Below are 17586 nucleotides of genomic sequence, written 5' to 3' on the forward strand. Positions count from 1 at the left end.
TCTTTATGGCTTTAAACCACAGCTTTCGGTGGTTCCTCTGAAAAGGGTGACATCTCAAGGGGATGCTGAAGAATCTGAGGCCGTCATCTTGTCCTTTTCTGTTTGTACAGTTCACAGCACAGCAGCTTTGAGGCATAATTAGCTACACGAAACGGAGCTCCTGGCTACTGTGGCGAGTTCGTTTGCCTTTTTACCCAGAGGCTGCATGCTCGCTCTGCTGTGACGTAGGCGGCGAACCCATCTATAGGGAGGGAAAGTAATCTCATCGCCCCCTAGTGGAAGCGTTCCATAATGCCGAGAGAATGAATGGGATTTCTCGACACGTCTTTTGAAAATTGATATCTTGGTCGACACCGAAAAGTTAGTAGAATTTTTTTTAATAATTGAAAAAGCATTCAATTTATAACAAACAGGAAAATATACAATCAATAACATTTCTAAGATGAGTTATTAACCTCAACATACAGTACAATATGAAGGATATAAGCGAAAATTTAAAAAATAATAATAATACAGGAGCAGTTTGGCAAAGAATCCTGCCTACTTTAACTGTGAACCAGCAAGCAGTGACGTCACGGGATAGCCCGATTGCTAGCCTAATAGGACTGTAATACAACGTTACTCTCACGTCTCTTATGTAATGACGTTGCAGGGACCCATGTTGCCAATGTTTCTGCAACGTTGCAGTAAAGTCTAATTAGACTTAGGAGGGTAAAGTTATTTTCGACCATAGATGGACGTTGTCACAACATCGCCTGATGGTAACGTTGCAACTTACCTAAGTACAACTTATGTGCAACGTTGCTGCAACCCACTGTGTTAGTAGGGTGCTCGTGTCTTTTTTTCGTTTTTTTAATTTTCGCTTATATCCTTCATATTGTACTGTATGTTGAGGTTAATAACGCATCTTAGAAATGTTATTAATTGTATATTTCCCTGTTTGTTATAAATTGAATGCTTTTTCATTAATTAAAAAAAAAAGTAGGCAGGATTCTCTATCACTGCGACCCATGGTGGAAATCATGTGTTTAAAGGTGCCATCACCCCGGAATGTAATCAATGAAATAAGAGATTTGACACATGAATGCTCAATACAGATAAAAACAGAACCAATCACACTTCTGACCAAGTGAAATGATTGGAATGACCTGTCAAACTGCCTAATCAACCTGCACACAATTTGATGTTTCTTTTCTAATCTACTAACGGTTTATGCCCCCTTGCTGAAAACAGAGCTGGAGGGAGAGCACCTTTAAATGACACCCTCATGAGCAACTGGACTTTAGTTTTACATTTTCATAGTCACAGCTAATTATTGCAGATATGCCGTGCACAGGTACAAGAGATTACAATGAGAATACACAAGGTTAACCCCAAGCTTTATTTACAATTGGGCATCTAATCAATCGTGTACAACCACAGAAATCCATCATTTTTTATGTGAACAGGTACAAGACTACAATACTACAGGCTATCCTCAACTGAAGCTTTATTTACAATGTTGTGCACAAATCTGATTAGTCAACATCTGCAATAAACAATAGAAGACATTCTGCCCCATCATCATCCATACTAGGGAGTGTTTAGTACTACATTAAAACAATACATTACCTAATTAAACAATGCATTAAAAGAACTGTACCACAAAGGAACCGAGCAAACAGGCTAACCTCACTGTTCACTCAAATGACATGAATGAAATCACAAATTTCCATTATAGTCTCCCAGATAGACCCAGAACAAACCCTTCTCCCAGGTACCCATATATGAATGAGACCACCCCGCCCCCTCGCTATTCAAACAGGTGATTGAGAATGAGGATTATTTAATTTACATTCATGGTCGTTGTGTGGGCAATCTTGTCCATTGAGCCAACAATTGTGCGTCGTCCCCCTCAATGGACAGCTCGCTACCACACAATCCACTCCACTGGGACTACATGAATCACAGTTGCAGCTTGTCTAGAGGCTCATAGCAAAACATTTCACTGCTCGTTGCACTTGCAGTATGTGAGAAATATATTTGTCATGCGCAGACAGAGGATGATTGAATGGAGCTCTGGCTTGTCCAAAGGCCTTCTAACTCAGTACCTGAAACATCACAGACACACAAAGTTAGTCTTATGAAAGACACAACTCCACAAATCCAGTTTGTATGCATTTTCACCAAATTGGACCCTGTGTGTGTGTGCGGGGGCGAGGTGTTACCTGTTGTGGTGGTGCTCCATCCCTGAACTACTATGACGGTAGTTCTGCAGATACGAGGGGTCCTCTGGACTTGGCTCCAGGGGCAAGATTCCAAATCTGTAATAATGATCAGCCATCAGTGACATTTGTTCATCATCTAGAGGTGGTTGCATGTGCATGACACTGACTGTGTGTTAGATTAGTGTGAGGAGAGTGAATACAGCATAACCTCCCAGTAGTGTGTGTGTGCGTGCATGTATGTCTATGTGTGCTTTACCTGACCATCAGGGGGCTGAGCGTGGCAGTGTCTCAGAAGAGAGCATCTTCTCTTGGGTTTGTTCTGGGTCTGGAGAGCAGATTTTGTTCTCTGTAAAGCGCATTGTGTTGCCTCTGGGTATGAAATGCGCTATACAAATAAAGCTTTGATTGATTGATTGATTTTGGTTCCTGATTGTGGGCAGCTGTTATCTACTGTCTCTTGTTGGGCAAATGTGCAAATGTTAGGATTTGCAGTGTCTTATCAAAAACTGTGCAGAAGTCCTAAAAACACTGTGCCTTGTGGCTGCTCAATCTTGATCGCTCTTCCTGTCAGCTGTGATTTTGGTATGAATTTCCTGTCTGCATCTCTCTTCTGAAACCGGAAGGCATGAATCATGAAGGATGTGCATGGGTGATTGAAGAGAGGGGCAGGATTTGCGTAGACAAGGCTAAGAGCCATGTTGTCATCGTCTGCAGGGATTCCAACAACTTCCACACACTGTTCATCCTCTGTGATGAATGCACGGTCCTTCTCCTGGCTTGACCTTTTCACGTTGTGTGGTTTGACATGCATGTTGAAATTCCTTTCCTGCAGTCTTTTAGCCACCTGCTTGATGGGATTGTTTCCAGACCGCACCAGCCGCTTGACGCCATGAAGGTAGTTTTCAAACTGGAATGCACTGCAGTTGTCCAGTCCGCCATATTTCTCTGCCTCAGCAGTAATGTGAACCAAACTGTGCAGATTGTACACCATGAAGTCATCGCCGTAGAGGAGTCTAGCTTGCGCAACAAAGTACTTCAGAAGCTCGTGGGCGTAGGTACTGTAGACTTTCAGGAGTTTTGGACACGCCAGAATGCCCATAGCGACACTGAACACCATGAAGTGTTTGTATAGTCTATCATCCAGAAGACCTTTCAGCACAAGTTTTCCAGTGTAGAGCATGAACTGGCGGAATTCTGTTGCTTTCCATCTCTCCACATGCTCAATCGATCGAGGCGACCTTGCAAAGTCTGATGGGATGCTGTTCTTGAGCTCACGCATTCTGTCGCCAAGTAATCCACATTGCTGGGCAGACATTCTGACACTTCGCTTTCCTTTTCTGGTCCAGGTGAGGAGCAGTTTCTTCATAACCCCAAGGCAACTCTGGTGCATGTAATCAATGGGGAATGCTGCAACCATGTCAATCGGCAAATCGGATAGTGGGGTGTCACCTCGATGGTGTAGCTCTTGCGTTTTGTTTCTAAAGGAGTGATTGTCCCTCAGAATCAGGCCATCTACTTTTGGGAATGTGACTCGACCAGTCACATAAGCACCCTCCTGCTCACACTTGTCACATCCATAATACCCAGTGCAGTATTTCGTGTTCCTCACAAGTGCGCGGGCAGGAGCATCACAGACAATGCATCGGACTTTAACCTGGAGCCTCTTGCCCCTGAACAGAAGGCCATTACTCATCGCAGCATTCAAGTCGGCAACCACCTCCTTCAAAAAGTCCAAGTCTTTGGGTTTGCTGTCCCCAGCAGTGAGAACTATAGGGAAGATCTTGACAGGTTGAAGCTGGACAGCGCAGAGAACAGGCCACATACTTTGGCCTGAACTTTTGAACAGTGGTAGGCCATCCACATTAATGGACAATTCAACCTCTGTGATGTTTTCAAAATCTCCATGTGGGTATTGCTCAAGTGTATCACGTAACTGCTTTTCAAGTGAAAGATGTATGTACTCCATCTCTGACCTCTTCTCAACAATAATGTCTCTGGGTGTTTGCATTACTGTACGGCTGGAGGAAGGCAGTTCTTGGTGGCCATGTTTTTGCAAGATCTTGAGCAATGCATCCAGGGCATTGAGCTTGACTTGGTATGCATTTGTCCAGTCCCGCAATTCCTCACGCAGAGAGGCCGAATGATCAGAGTCTGTATCCTCTTGGGAATGTTCTGAGTCATCTTCGCGGTGATGATCCGAGTCATCCTCTCGCAGATGATCCGAGTCATCCTCTCTGCTGCCTGGAAGGGCGTCTTCATCCAAGCCAGGGACATCAATTCTCACCATCTCATCATCCTCCTCTCTGCTGCCTGTAAGGGCGTCTTCATCCAAGTCAGGGACATCAACTCTTGCAATCTCTTCATGATTATTATAGCTCTCCGCAGTGCCATCTATGGATTAGGGATGGGCATTTTCAGTTATTGTAGTACTCGAGTACTCTATATTCATAATGAACGAGTACTCGAGTACTCGCTGTTCTGTAGCCTACCGTAAAAATAAATCTGGGAGGTCCGTGGCCATCGATGTAGGCCTACAGTAGGCTATGTGCCCGATTAAGTAAACGTGCCCGACTGTTTAGAAATTATCCAGACGTATTTCATTATAGCGAATTTGCATATGAATAAACAACCAACAATTTAAGCCATTCAATCCAATTGCATTTATTAAAGAACAAACGTCACAGCGGACATACTGTGTTTTATAACTTATCTTTTCCGTTCGTTTGGCGTCGCATCATGGTGAGCTAGCCGGGCTAGCAAATGATGTGATTCGGGGTTGTTGTCCAGTCGTCTAATTCATTGTTTCGTTGTGCTTTAACCGCATGTGGTTGAGCTGATTTGCTTTGAGCTGGTTTGCTTTGAGCTGGTTTGCTTATGATAAGCAAGTTTCCATAAGTATTTCCAGACTGTACTTTTACAAGCAGCAGACATGTTGCGACTGATGTGAGTAGCCTCACGCAGGTAGCCAAAAGCACAGTGCGCAGGTGCATGAATAACAAAGCTTTTTTTTTTTCATAGTGAAACAATTACTCGCCATGGTTACTCGAGTACTGACGTCAACAACGAGTACTCGTGCCCATCCCTACTATGGATTGCATGTGGCTGTGTTCAGCATCGTGGAGGGGCCATTGAAACTCCCTAAGTTCCTTGAACATTTTGTGTCCAGCTCTCCAATGCCTTCTATACCGATTCCTTCTCTGTCTCCTTTCTTCCAAGTCCATCCTATAAAAAACACAAAAAAACAGAAGAGCCCTTTTAGAAATCTCAACATAACTGACAGACAATAGTGATTGTTTAGATGTGGGTGTTGAGTGTTGCGATATTTGATTTTAGTATACACGGTAGTTCCGGAAGTGGGGGGACAACGCACTGTTATGAACGGTGTTTCTGTACGTTCAGCCACCTACGACATGCTTGCTTTTTAATACATAAACAAACCTCTACGCATATTTAGAGTGTCCCTGTGGACAAATTTCAACCCAGTGCATACTATTCAAAAGTCAATCCTTGTAAATATATTGCTAGCCGGCTAGTTATAGCTTATATGGCCAACAACACGTCGCGTAGCAGTGACGCGCCATACCAACAGACACAACGACGCTATTGTAAGCCTTTGCTAGGCGGCTAGCAATATTTTCAAGGCGAGTGACTTTTGTATATTACACAGTTGGTTGATGGCGATAACTATGGAATACGTCAACAGGGACAATGCAAATATGAGGAAAAGTGTAATAAAATCAGAAAAAAACAAAGTTTATGTCGGAGGTGGCCAAAAGTACACAATCTTACTGAACTGAACTCCAACACAAAGCCATGATGGCGGCGTATACATGAACTGCATGGTTTGACCAGCCAATTTTAGGCTGGCTAGCTTTAAAAGGCTTGCCAGTGATACGAATTCGAAGGCGTTACTACCGTGTATCAAAAACATTACATCTGTTAATGCAGTGGGCAACAATAGTTAAAAACACAGGGGTGCTAACGTTAGCTTCAATGCCAGCCTGTCTGTTGTTTGCCCGCCCGGATAACAGAAAACGTATAACGTTAGCAGGTTACTGCAGGTTAAAATATTGCTAGCCGGCTAACCAGCTATACTATATAGCTGGTTAATGCACACTGTACTGACCTGAATTCAATAGTAGTAGTTGGTAGTTGTTGTTCCTCTTCTTCTCTGTATGGTAGCGAGCGAGGCGCTGTTTCAGATGTAGGCGAGAAGAAGACGAATTTGTAAGCGCCGGACATCCGCTTGCATCGGTCTGGTGGGATCCTATTGGCTAACGTGTACTGTAGTTGTACTGTCATTGGTCACGTTTTAACAAATAACTGGCCAATGGCTCGGCGACTGAGGATTCAGGTGGGGCATTTAAACCCCCAGACGACGAAGAAAAATACAGAGAGACGCAGACGAAGAAGAGAGAAGACGCAAACACGAAGAGAAAGACGAACACGAACACAAAGACAAAGACGACCAATTACTTTTACCGTTACTTCGAAAAATGACTTCAAGGTAAGAGCGCACTTAAGTTACATTTGTACATTACCAGCGCAGGCCTGCGTTAAAATCCACATTAGGTTTTCAGACACAAAGCTAACTAGGCTAACATTAGACAATATTGTAAATACTCCGACAAACTACTGCAAACCTTTTTCTGTTACTGCTGGCTTGGTGTTCGCCGCGAACATTTGCAGAAACATAAGCGAACGGTCTGAGCTGGTGGTTTGTTAGTTAACGTTACTCTAAAATGGCCGTTGGACTGAGGGAAATGTGAATGTTTTGTTTGTTTGTTTGACTCTGCTGAATTTGAGACTCACATTGGGAGCTCGCTTGTGTCAGGCTTTCCAAGGCCATCACGAATCTTAGGCTAATATTACATAGGCAACAGTGAAGGCGAAGCCAAGATAATGCTTTATATATTTGCCATTTGTCTGTAAAGTGGGAGACTGTACGATGCCACCCACGAGGTCATCGCGGTACCATAGACAATAACGTTAGCTCGAAACAAAGATGGAGGCAACTTTGTTTGCCACATTAGTAGTGTCGGTGTGTATTGTTGGAGTTCGAGTCAAAAACAGGCGTTCCTTTTAAAACTGCGAGTAGTAACGTGTGATTTACATTTAATCTGTGCACTGCAGTGGCTAATGCCTAAACTAGCTGTTGTTTCCCACACTGATGACTGACCGCCATTGACCGCATCCGTCCTGGGCAGATGCCGGCAAAGAATAAAAAAAAAAAAAAGGATAGAATAGTGGCGTGTCACTAATTACTTATCGGCTGTAATGACTTGTTGAATTGTTGTTTTAGTCGCTTCTTCCCCTCTGCCTACTTTCCCATAGGGTCCTTATGTGTTTATAACCTTACTTTTTTTTGTTTATTGGGCAGACTGTATTGCAGTGTGGAGTTTCTGGGGGAGGACACTGTGTCGGTTGTCCCAGTATCCTGGCTCTCCAAAAAGGATGGGGTAAGAACATGTTTGTGTGAACAATGTTTCTGATTGGTGTGCTACTTTTCAATTGTACAGGGAAGCGGGTACTAACATGGTTTCACTCACAGTTGCAGATGTGTTCCTGGCCGATGAACAAAGTCAGCCAACGGATAAAGAGCTGCGTGGAACCTAACCCTGGCTGGGCGCTCCACAGAGTCTGGGTTTTCCCCAAGTCCACAACTGGTACTGTTTGCATTTTAAGCTGTTAAAAAATACTGACGGGGGGGAAAAAGATCATGACTCATTATTCTGAGGAAAAAGGATGGCTGAAATGTATTGATTATGGTACTTTATGCACACAGATCATTACGAAGGTGCCAGGCTCATGGCAAAAGTCTTTAAGCAGCAGTCGTCGATGGACGAGTGCCAGGACGTTAGAAAGAGACGGCGCAACACGCGCTATCACTCCAGTGACGAAGGTAATATACTAAAGTGCATTCAACAGTCTCAAAAGAGTAGTACTTTTAAAATCGAGTAATCTGAGCTAATTTACTGATATTCCACTAGATATTCCAAGCCCCGGGCAGCCATTGGTCCCCACTATGCAGGCCAAAGACCAGGTGCCAGAGTTGAAAGGCCTCTGCCAGCGGTCCAGTACAATCCACGTGTGCTGTACCATCCAGGTATGCATGTTTGTGTTGAAATGAAATGTCTATGCCTACTGCACACTGATAGTTGGACTATTATTTTTAATTTATTTTGAATACCATTTTACTCATCTTGCAGATTTTCCAAGCTTGTCCCATGTGGGCGAGCGGGGCCCAGGCCCCATGTATAGCACCCCAGCCAGATCATACAGCACCCCAGCCAGACCAGGTAAGAGTGGCATGTACTGCTGTGGTGTCTACCTGTCTTGTCTTTATTTAGTTTCCCTCCAAATGCCAGAAGCCAAAGCCAACACCATAAAGTTTCCTGCTAATCCCTTTAGGTTTTCAGTTAGCTCTGTGATTGGCTTTTTTAGATTGAATACCATTTACTCATCTTGCAGATTTTCCGAGCTCATCCCCTGTGAGCGAAAACCATGCGAGCCCAGGCTTCATGTATAGCACCCCAGCCAGACCAGGTAAGAGTGGCATGTACTGCTGTGGTGTTGTGATGTCTACCTGTTAATGTCTTAATTTATTTTCCTTCCAATGCCAGAAGCCAAAGCATGCTGCCAACACCATACAGTTTCCTGCTAATCCCTTTCCTTTATCCCTTTTGTTTTTCAGTTAGGTCTGTGATGCCGTCGCCCAATAAAACGGCTCCAGCACATTGACTCCATGTACCCCTCTACCTAATCGATGCTGCTCTGCAGATGCTGGTATGGGACTACTTCATGTTGCATGCAGGGATATATTTTGAGTTTCATTTAGTTTTATGTCAATGAACTTATAGCCACATCTGTGTTTATCTAGATTTCCAGAGGTCTGTACATCAGCAGTTCTCAGAGATGCGGGAGCAACTCCGTGAGCTTGCACAGAGTGTGAGGGAACTGGCCCAGAGAATGCGGCCTGGGGAGTCTGGAGCCCAGGGAGAAGTGCTGGATGTACTGGACCCTGCCCAAACGGACGAGGAGCTGCAGGTCTGTGAGGCCAGGTTGAAGGACCGGGAACATCAGAGGAAGATGGTGAGTGTCTGCAGGGCAGAACTTTGTCTTATTTTTGCAGTGCCGGGAAGGGTACAGTAAATGACTATTTGTTTTGCAGACACAATACCTAGGTGCCATTGGTGGCAGAGACTTGGCGGACACAGTCCGGCGGGTGGTGTCAGCTGTTGCCACACATGCGGTGTGGAGCGCCTACAGTGTGCACGGGAAGAAGGGGAAGAAGCCACTGAAGAGTATGACACTCTTCAATGTTCTAACACGTAAGAAATGGTTCATATTTTGAATATTTTTTAATACATCGTCTTTGTTCCATGACCTATGTGAATTGAAACCATTACCTTTCTTGATAACTTAAAGGTGCAGTGATGGTCTCCATGCCAAAGGCTACGATGGCGGAGGTGGCCGCCCAGCTGCAGGAGACATTGAAACATGCCCCTGCTAAATGCAGAAGGGTAAGTGATGTCTTTTTTTTTGGTTTCTCCTACCCAGTGACACTGCATGGTTCCAAAGATTGTGTACCACTTTTTTGTGCATGTATGTGCGTTGTGTATTTACGGCCATTTCATTGTGTCTTTAGGTGTCTGCAGAAGTCCGCCTGAGCACAGCCCATCCAAGAACAGTCCATCTGAGCACTCCCCAGCATCCTGATGAGGAAGACTTCCCTTCCTAGCTGCCCCCCAGCCCATCTGACGCCCACCCGCAGCCCATCTGAGCACAGCCCCACCCCCCAGCCTATCTGAGCACAGCCTGCCATTTTTTTGTAAATAACTTTTTTTGTAAATAACTTTATTTATTTATTTTTTTAAATAATTTTTGTTTTTAAACTTGTTTATCATGTTGCAGGCCAGACATTGAGTACTTTAATAAAATAAATTGTTCTTGACTGAATGGTGTTGTGTCATAACTTTTGTACCATAATTTGGCTTGCTGCATTGAATATGACATTAATAGGCTCTTTGCACAAGCTACACTACATCCTGACACTACAGGCGTATTTCTTTCCTGGCCTATACTAGTGGATGGAAGTGATTGAACAGGTGTGCTGCACACCGGATTCATCGCTATTGCTATCCAATAGTATAGGACGGTAAAGAAATATGCCTGTAGAGTTTCAGGAAGTAGTGGAGCTTGTGCAAGGAGCTGATTTGTTTTGTAATGCAAATTATAAATAGCCAACGGAAGTGTAGAAAGTAATATATAAACGTGTATACAACGTTGCAGCAATATACATCGAAATCATCACGGAAATCACAACGTTGTGTACACATTGCAGGCACGTTGCAGACACGGACCTGGGGCCTCATTTATCATTGAGGTACGCCTTCTTTTACACGGTCTTTTTCGCGATTTCAGGCGTACGCCATTTGCCCCCCCCACATTGCGATTTATCAAGCCGAAAGGGCGGAAATTTAGTCGCCTTTCTCCGCGCTTTTGTACGACACCTCTCAAGTTGTCGTACCGATTTACACGGTGTTCTACGCCCTCTTTGAACACAGGGGGAACTGGCGACGCAGGTGGTGCGTCGGTGAATTACTATGTTTGACGGAGAGAATAAGAGCGACAGTTCATGAACGCACAAACATGTAGGCTAATAGCCCAATTCAGCACAAACATATATCGCAATGCAAGATTAGACGTGTCCTCTAACCGGCTCATTCATGCTCCGATATGGATTTGTTCCCCAAACTTAACCTATGCGCTGTCCCAAACCCTTCCGCGCTATATGTCACACACTTAATGCAGGCACTCCATCAAACGGCAATAATTGACCAATTAGATTGTCATCAATATGTGATCATGTGCAGCTGTTTGCTGCCCGCTAGGCATATAAATGAAAGTCCCCCTGTGCGTAAAGCTAGACAACATGAATCCTGCACTACTAGTACTGCTAGTTGAGAATGCACGCGCCGATGGTGGGAGGAGGAGGATTAGGAGGGAGCGGGTGTTCCGCGACCAACACGATCTGCTGGCCCATGATGATGATTGGCTAATAAGCCGATATAGACTACCAAGAGCCGTGCTCTTGGAGCTATGTGCTGAACTGGGTCCAGCATTGGAACGGAGCACCCGGCGCACCCACGCAACATCCGTGCCAACACAGGTAGGCCTACGGACCACATACCATATAGAATAATGATGCCAAGGCAGCACTCCCAATAATAATGAAGAATGTGCTGTGAACATTTGGACATGATGAAGTGATGTAAATCCACTTGTCCTGGCACAGGTACTGACCACGCTGGGTTTCCTGGCAACCGGGACATACCAGCGGGAACTAGCCGACAGGTGTGTAATGTGTCTGATAACTCAACATTAGTTTGCTCATCCTTGGCCCCTGCTGGGTATGATCTAATCCTGCTAAATATTTCCCCCATAGGTCTGGAATATCTCAGCCGTCACTGAGCGCCATCATGCCTGCAGTCTGGGATGGCATCCTCAGGATGCACGCTAGGTACATCCGGTTCCCTTACTCTGTGGAGGAGCAGGCCGACACCAAAAGGCGATTTGCAGCAATGGCCGGTCTCCCCAATGTGATTGGGGCCATTGACTGCACCCACATATTGATAAGGGCACCATCCAATAATGAATACATCTATGTAAATCGGAAAAATGTGCACACCATAAATGCCCAAATCATATGTGACGCCGACATGCTCATCACAGGTGTAGTGGCACGGTGGCCTGGCTCCACACATGATTCGTTCATCCTGGCACACAGCAGGGTAGGGGCTAGACTGGAGGCAGGCGCTGCGCGTGACGGCTGGCTTGTCGGTGAATGCATATGCCAATATATACATATTCAAACCTGATAAGAATGAGAACCAGTTCTGACTGATGATTCTGTCACACACAGGCGACAGTGGCTACTACCTGAGGGAGTGGCTGCTGGTTCCCTTCCCGGCCCCTCAGACTGAGCAGGAGACCCAGTTCAATGAGGTACATGCCCGGACACGCAATGTCGTGGAGCGCACCATCGGCCTCCTCAAGGGCCGATGGCGCTGCCTGGATTCGTCGGGTGGTAGACTCCTCTACCACCCGACCAAGGTCTGTACCATCATCCGGGCATGTACCATCCTCCACAACGTGGCAGTACGGCGCGGAGTGCACCTCCCTCCGGCCCTCCTCCCACGCCAGAATGTGGACCCAGCCCCTCTGCCTCCTCCACGTCATGAGGGGTACCAGCGGGGCCAAAGGGCCCGCGCTGAGGCAATGCAACAACTATGAACACCTGACAAGTAAGATTCACATTAACCATTTTATTGGGGGTTGGTGAGTGACTGTGTGAGGTGTGTGAGTGCCTTTGTGAGTGACTGTGTGAGGTCTGTGAGTGTGGCAGTGAGTGACTGTGTGAGGTCCGTGAGTGTGGAAGTGACTGACTGTGTGTGGGCTGTGACAGCATGTGTGAGTGTATGAAGTGCAGTGAGAATGTCCTGTTGGCCCTGGTGGAGAACTGTTGTGACCTCCACCAACTGCTGCACAACCGCCCCAATCCCTTCTGCCATGTCCCTCTGGGCCCCTAGGGCGTCCGTCTGGGCCTCCAGCACCGCGTCAGAGAGGGAGCCCAGACGGTCTTCCCCAGGGACAGGGACGCTGGCAGCAGGGACCGGGGCGCTGGAGCCAGTGGTGGAGGTGTGGACCGGGAAGTGGAGGCGTGGATGTGGGCGGTGGAGGCGTGGACCGGGCGGTGGAGGCGTGGACCGGGCGGTGGAGACGTGGACCGGGCGGGGGAGGCGTGGGCGGTGGAGGCGTGGACCGGGCGGTGGAGGCATGGACCAGGCGGTGGAGCCAGAGGTGGAGGCGTGGGCGGTGAAGGACGCCATGCTGGAGACGGAGGCGCTGGAGGCACTGGTGGTGGAGATGGCACTGGAGGTGGAGGCCGGCGCGCTGGAGGTGGAGGCTGCAACCGGCGGGGGCACGACCGTCAGGTCCAGGATCATTGCAGACTCCCCCTCCTCTGAGTCCCACCCCACGTCAGAGTCTGGGAAAACATGATTTAATTTAGTTGGGGTTTTTCAGTTAACCTTATTTACCAAGACACCTATGGTGAAGCCATATGTATTAGTTATGTTTGTCTGTTGCCAGCTTAATAAATGGTTAAGTGTGATTTACCGGGGTCGTCTGCAGTGACTGTCCTGTCCGACTCCTCCCCCTCGTCCGCCGGGACGACACCATCCGTGCATTCACGGCCTATGATCACCTCGATGGTGTCGTCCAACGGCGTGGGAGGGGGTGCTGCCGGGCCCCCACCGGTGCGCACTACTGCCTGTCTGTGGGCAGTAATGCGCTTCTTGGCCTCCCTCTGTAACAATGCTAGTGTTAACATTGCACTACACACGTTGTGGTAGGAGGGTACACATGGGTATGAGATTAGATGTAGGCTATTACAGGAATGACACCCACCTTCAGGTCCGTCCACTTCTTCCTGACCTCCGTGGCACTCCTCCCTGTGGCGCCGGCCTCGTTGACCGCCCTCGCCACCTCCAACCACTCAGTGCCTTTGCGCTTGTTGGTGAGGCCCGGGCCATAGCTGATTAGATGGGAGAGTATTAATCTCCCATGGGGGACAATGTCTAATGTGGTCCAACATTATGAAGTGATCATCTGGGGTTATTGTTCCATGTTTGTGGTCCTAAATCAATCATAGCCGGCCACATGATGTTGGGAATGTTTGCTTCCCTCGCAGCCACATGTTACAGTATGTCCGTGTATGCCCAATCCTAGATGCACAACACGTAGCTAAACTAGGCTACTAAGCTGTAGGAGCAAACAGACAAAGGTAGGCGATTTATACCTTCCGAAGAGGATTGCCTTCCTCGCGTGGACCTCACCAACTAGCACATGCACCTCCGTCTCCGAAAAGTTCCGCTTTTTACCCCTTCGTTCCATGTTTCAATGTCCCGCCTGGGTGCTCCACGCTAGCCTTTTAAGCCGATTCCTTCCGGGAAACCACGTTTGGCCACTCATGGTTTTGACCATATATGGTTGGATTAGGGCGTGGCGAGGGCGGAACACGGGGCGCGTGCGCGTACGCTCTCTTCCCCGCCAGTCTCGGATTTCTCGTGCAGAAAAGGGCGTACGACCTTTTTGATAGATCCGAAAAGCGTGTATATATTCTCGTCGTACGCTCGATTTCGCATTTTCCGCGTTTTCGTCGTACGCCCTCTTTTACACCGGAATTTACACGCTTTGATAAATGAGGCCCCTGCACGTTGCAGCAACTTGTGTGCAGATACCGCGTTTGCGTTGCATGCACGTTTAACTTGACGTTGAGTGGACCATACAAAAGTCTAAATTGCAAGTTTCTGCAACATTGCTGCAACCTGATTGTGTTAGTAGGGTTGTGTCACAAAAGCTAACTTTTGAAGGGAAGGTCGTAGCCACTCACAACCACCACCTACCCCCACTAAATCAGGGGCTAGCTTTCCAACGAAGCCATCCGTGAAGCTCTACGACAACGTGAAGTGGGTGAACGCAATACTTCGGTTTTATTCCGTTTTTATTCCGTTTTATACTTTGTAAATTCTATAACTTCTACACGGAAGGTCGTAGCCACTTGCAACCACCACCTACCCTCACTAAATCATAGGTTAGCTTTCAAACGAAACCATCCGTGAAGCTCTACGACAACGTGAAGTGGGAGAACGCAATACTTCGGTTTTATTCCGTTTTTATTCCGTTTTATACTTTGTAAATTCTATAACTTCTAAACGGAAGGTCGTAGCCACTTGCAACCACCACCTACCCCCACTAAATCATAGGTTAGCTTTCAAACGAAACCATCCGTGAAGCTCTACGACAACGCAATACTTCGGTTTTATTCCATTTTTATTCCGTTTCATACTTTGTAAATTCTATAACTCCTAAACGGAAGCTCGTACAGAAAATGTACCTGTAAGTCGTATGCTAACAGTATAATTTAAATAGGAATCGAATGAGCCCATCCGCGAGGCTCTACGACGGTTCGGTTCAAAAGTTATAGCCGTTTGAACATGTACAATTGAGTTTCTTCATGTTCCCGTCATCGGTTCAACTCCCGGATGGTTGGATTCTCCGTATGTGATTTAGTAGGGGTAGACGTTGGTTGTGAGTCGCTGCGACCTTCCCTTCAAAAGTTAGTTTTTGTGACACAAGTTAGTTTTTGTGACAAGTTAGTATTGTAACGAGCGGGTATAAAAAGGCTGGCTGCTCTGGCTCTACAGTCATTTGCGACCCACTGCTGACATCGACTATGGATGGAAGTACGGTACCGCATGTCTGGATCATTGGGAGCTCGCTCATTGCCAGACTGGAGCAGCACATCGTTCTTACGAGGTCACGGGAGTTTACCTTCGGATTGGACTGCCGGATCAGATGGATGGGACGTGGTGGTATGCGCTGGGAGCACTTGGTGCCTCTCCTCCGCAGGACCACTGGTCCTGATCCTGATGTGATGGTGATCCATCTCGGAGGGAACAATCTTGGTTCACAATCGGGGGTTAGCCTCATGCAGCGCATGAGAGAGGATCTTGGCTGGGTAATGCATCGCTACCCCAAGACCAAATTGATGTTCTCGGACATCGTGGCACGCCGGGTCTACCGACACCAGCGAGCACCTAGCTCGTATGGACTCGAGCGGGCCCGGCGACTTGTCAACCCTGGCGTAGCTGCCTTCTTGGCAGATAGGGGGATGGGTGGGATTAGACATAGCAACATCCGCCATGATTTGGACTACTTTGATAGGGACGGGGTTCTTCTCAACCATAGGGGTAACGAGGTTTTCCTCCTAAATTTCCACGATGGCCTGCGCTCCGTCTGTCCACTGAGTCGAACCCATTGATTCCACCTGCACACACGCAAACAACGGCTCTTTTAAGAGCCACCTCCCTCCACATGGAATCTGCCTTGTCGTGGCGTGGAGGCTTGCGTGCCTATCCTTTCAACTCAAGGATAGGCCAGACTAAAGATTCCAAAATATATAAATAAATAAATAATGTATCCTGGGGAGACATCTTGTACAGATTCTTTATTTTTTATTTTACAAAATACAAATGTTATTTCAATAAAAACATGGTTAAGGTTCCGGCCAGGACTTTTAAACAAACCAGGACCCACAAAACCAGGACCCACAAACAAGACAAGAAAGGGAAGGGATAAGAACATGAAGGTTAACAAAACCTGCTTAATTTCCTGTTTATTCACCTACTAAGACCAAACACAATGAATGGAATAGAATTTAAGTGCACTATATGGGTTGCTAATAGTTTGGGTGGTAGTGGCAGAGCCACCTGGACTTGTAGCAGCCCCAAACAAAACACACACACACGCGCTGTGTAAATTGTAAAATCACACGTGTAAAACACTATATTAGATAGGATACTAAGTGCTTAGGGGGCAGATGGGCGCCCACCTGAACCCAAATTTTTGTGCAAACCACTGCAAATAGAACATGGGGGCTGATGCACCCGTCCTGGGGCCCAGCTCCCCACCCAAATAGATTTGTGCAAACCAGCGCAATGTTTGGTCTAGAGTCCTTGTATAAGGTGAACAAAATAAGTTAAAAAAGGAAAACCTGGCTAATGCCTTAAACAATGGCTCCCTCAAAACTGAAATTTAAGAAAGCAGATCAAGAAACCCCACTAAAATGCAACAATATTAAAAGAACGAACAGAGCTCCTGACAGTTTCGGCAAGTTATGCCTTCATCAGAGGATTAGGAGAAATGAGCAAAAAAGAACACATATATAGAGAAAACACAGGGGGGGTGAGGCCATGAAGAAGCTCCTCATTGGCTAAGTGCTAATGGGGTAGAGTAGGGCTCCTAATAGCCTCCACCTGTATGTGCCAATTGCGTTTTTAAAGGATGGTCAAGAGGCCGAGACGAAACGATATGAAACGAAACGGGGTAAAAAGTAACGAAACGAAACGAATGTCAAAAACCACTAATTATGAGACAAAAAACTCCCAAATTACCCACCTATCTCCTCCAAATCAATTTTAAACCCACTATCTAACCAACTGATTCCCTAAAGTAAGAAAAGTAGGGTTTCTGGTGTAAATAAAAACATATCCTCCCAATAATCCAAGTACCTTTCTTTTAGGATTTTGGGAACCCAGAAAAGGATTTGGAGGGTCAGTGTGCATCTTAAAAGAACCAGAAGAGAGTCTGTGGCGCTGGCCGGTTAGGTGAGGGAATCTAAGTGTCAGCCTACTAGAAAGCGGGCTGAATGCACGGGCACACAAAAACTACTAATCTGCTCTATCAAAAAGTAAATCAATGGAGAATGAGGTGTCATCCACCATCAACAATCAAGGGATCTCCGGTTTCAGGA

The sequence above is a fragment of the Borostomias antarcticus genome (assembly GCF_949987555.1).
Source record: "Borostomias antarcticus genome assembly, chromosome: 13".
In the NCBI taxonomy this organism is placed as follows: Eukaryota; Metazoa; Chordata; class Actinopteri; order Stomiiformes; family Stomiidae; genus Borostomias; species Borostomias antarcticus.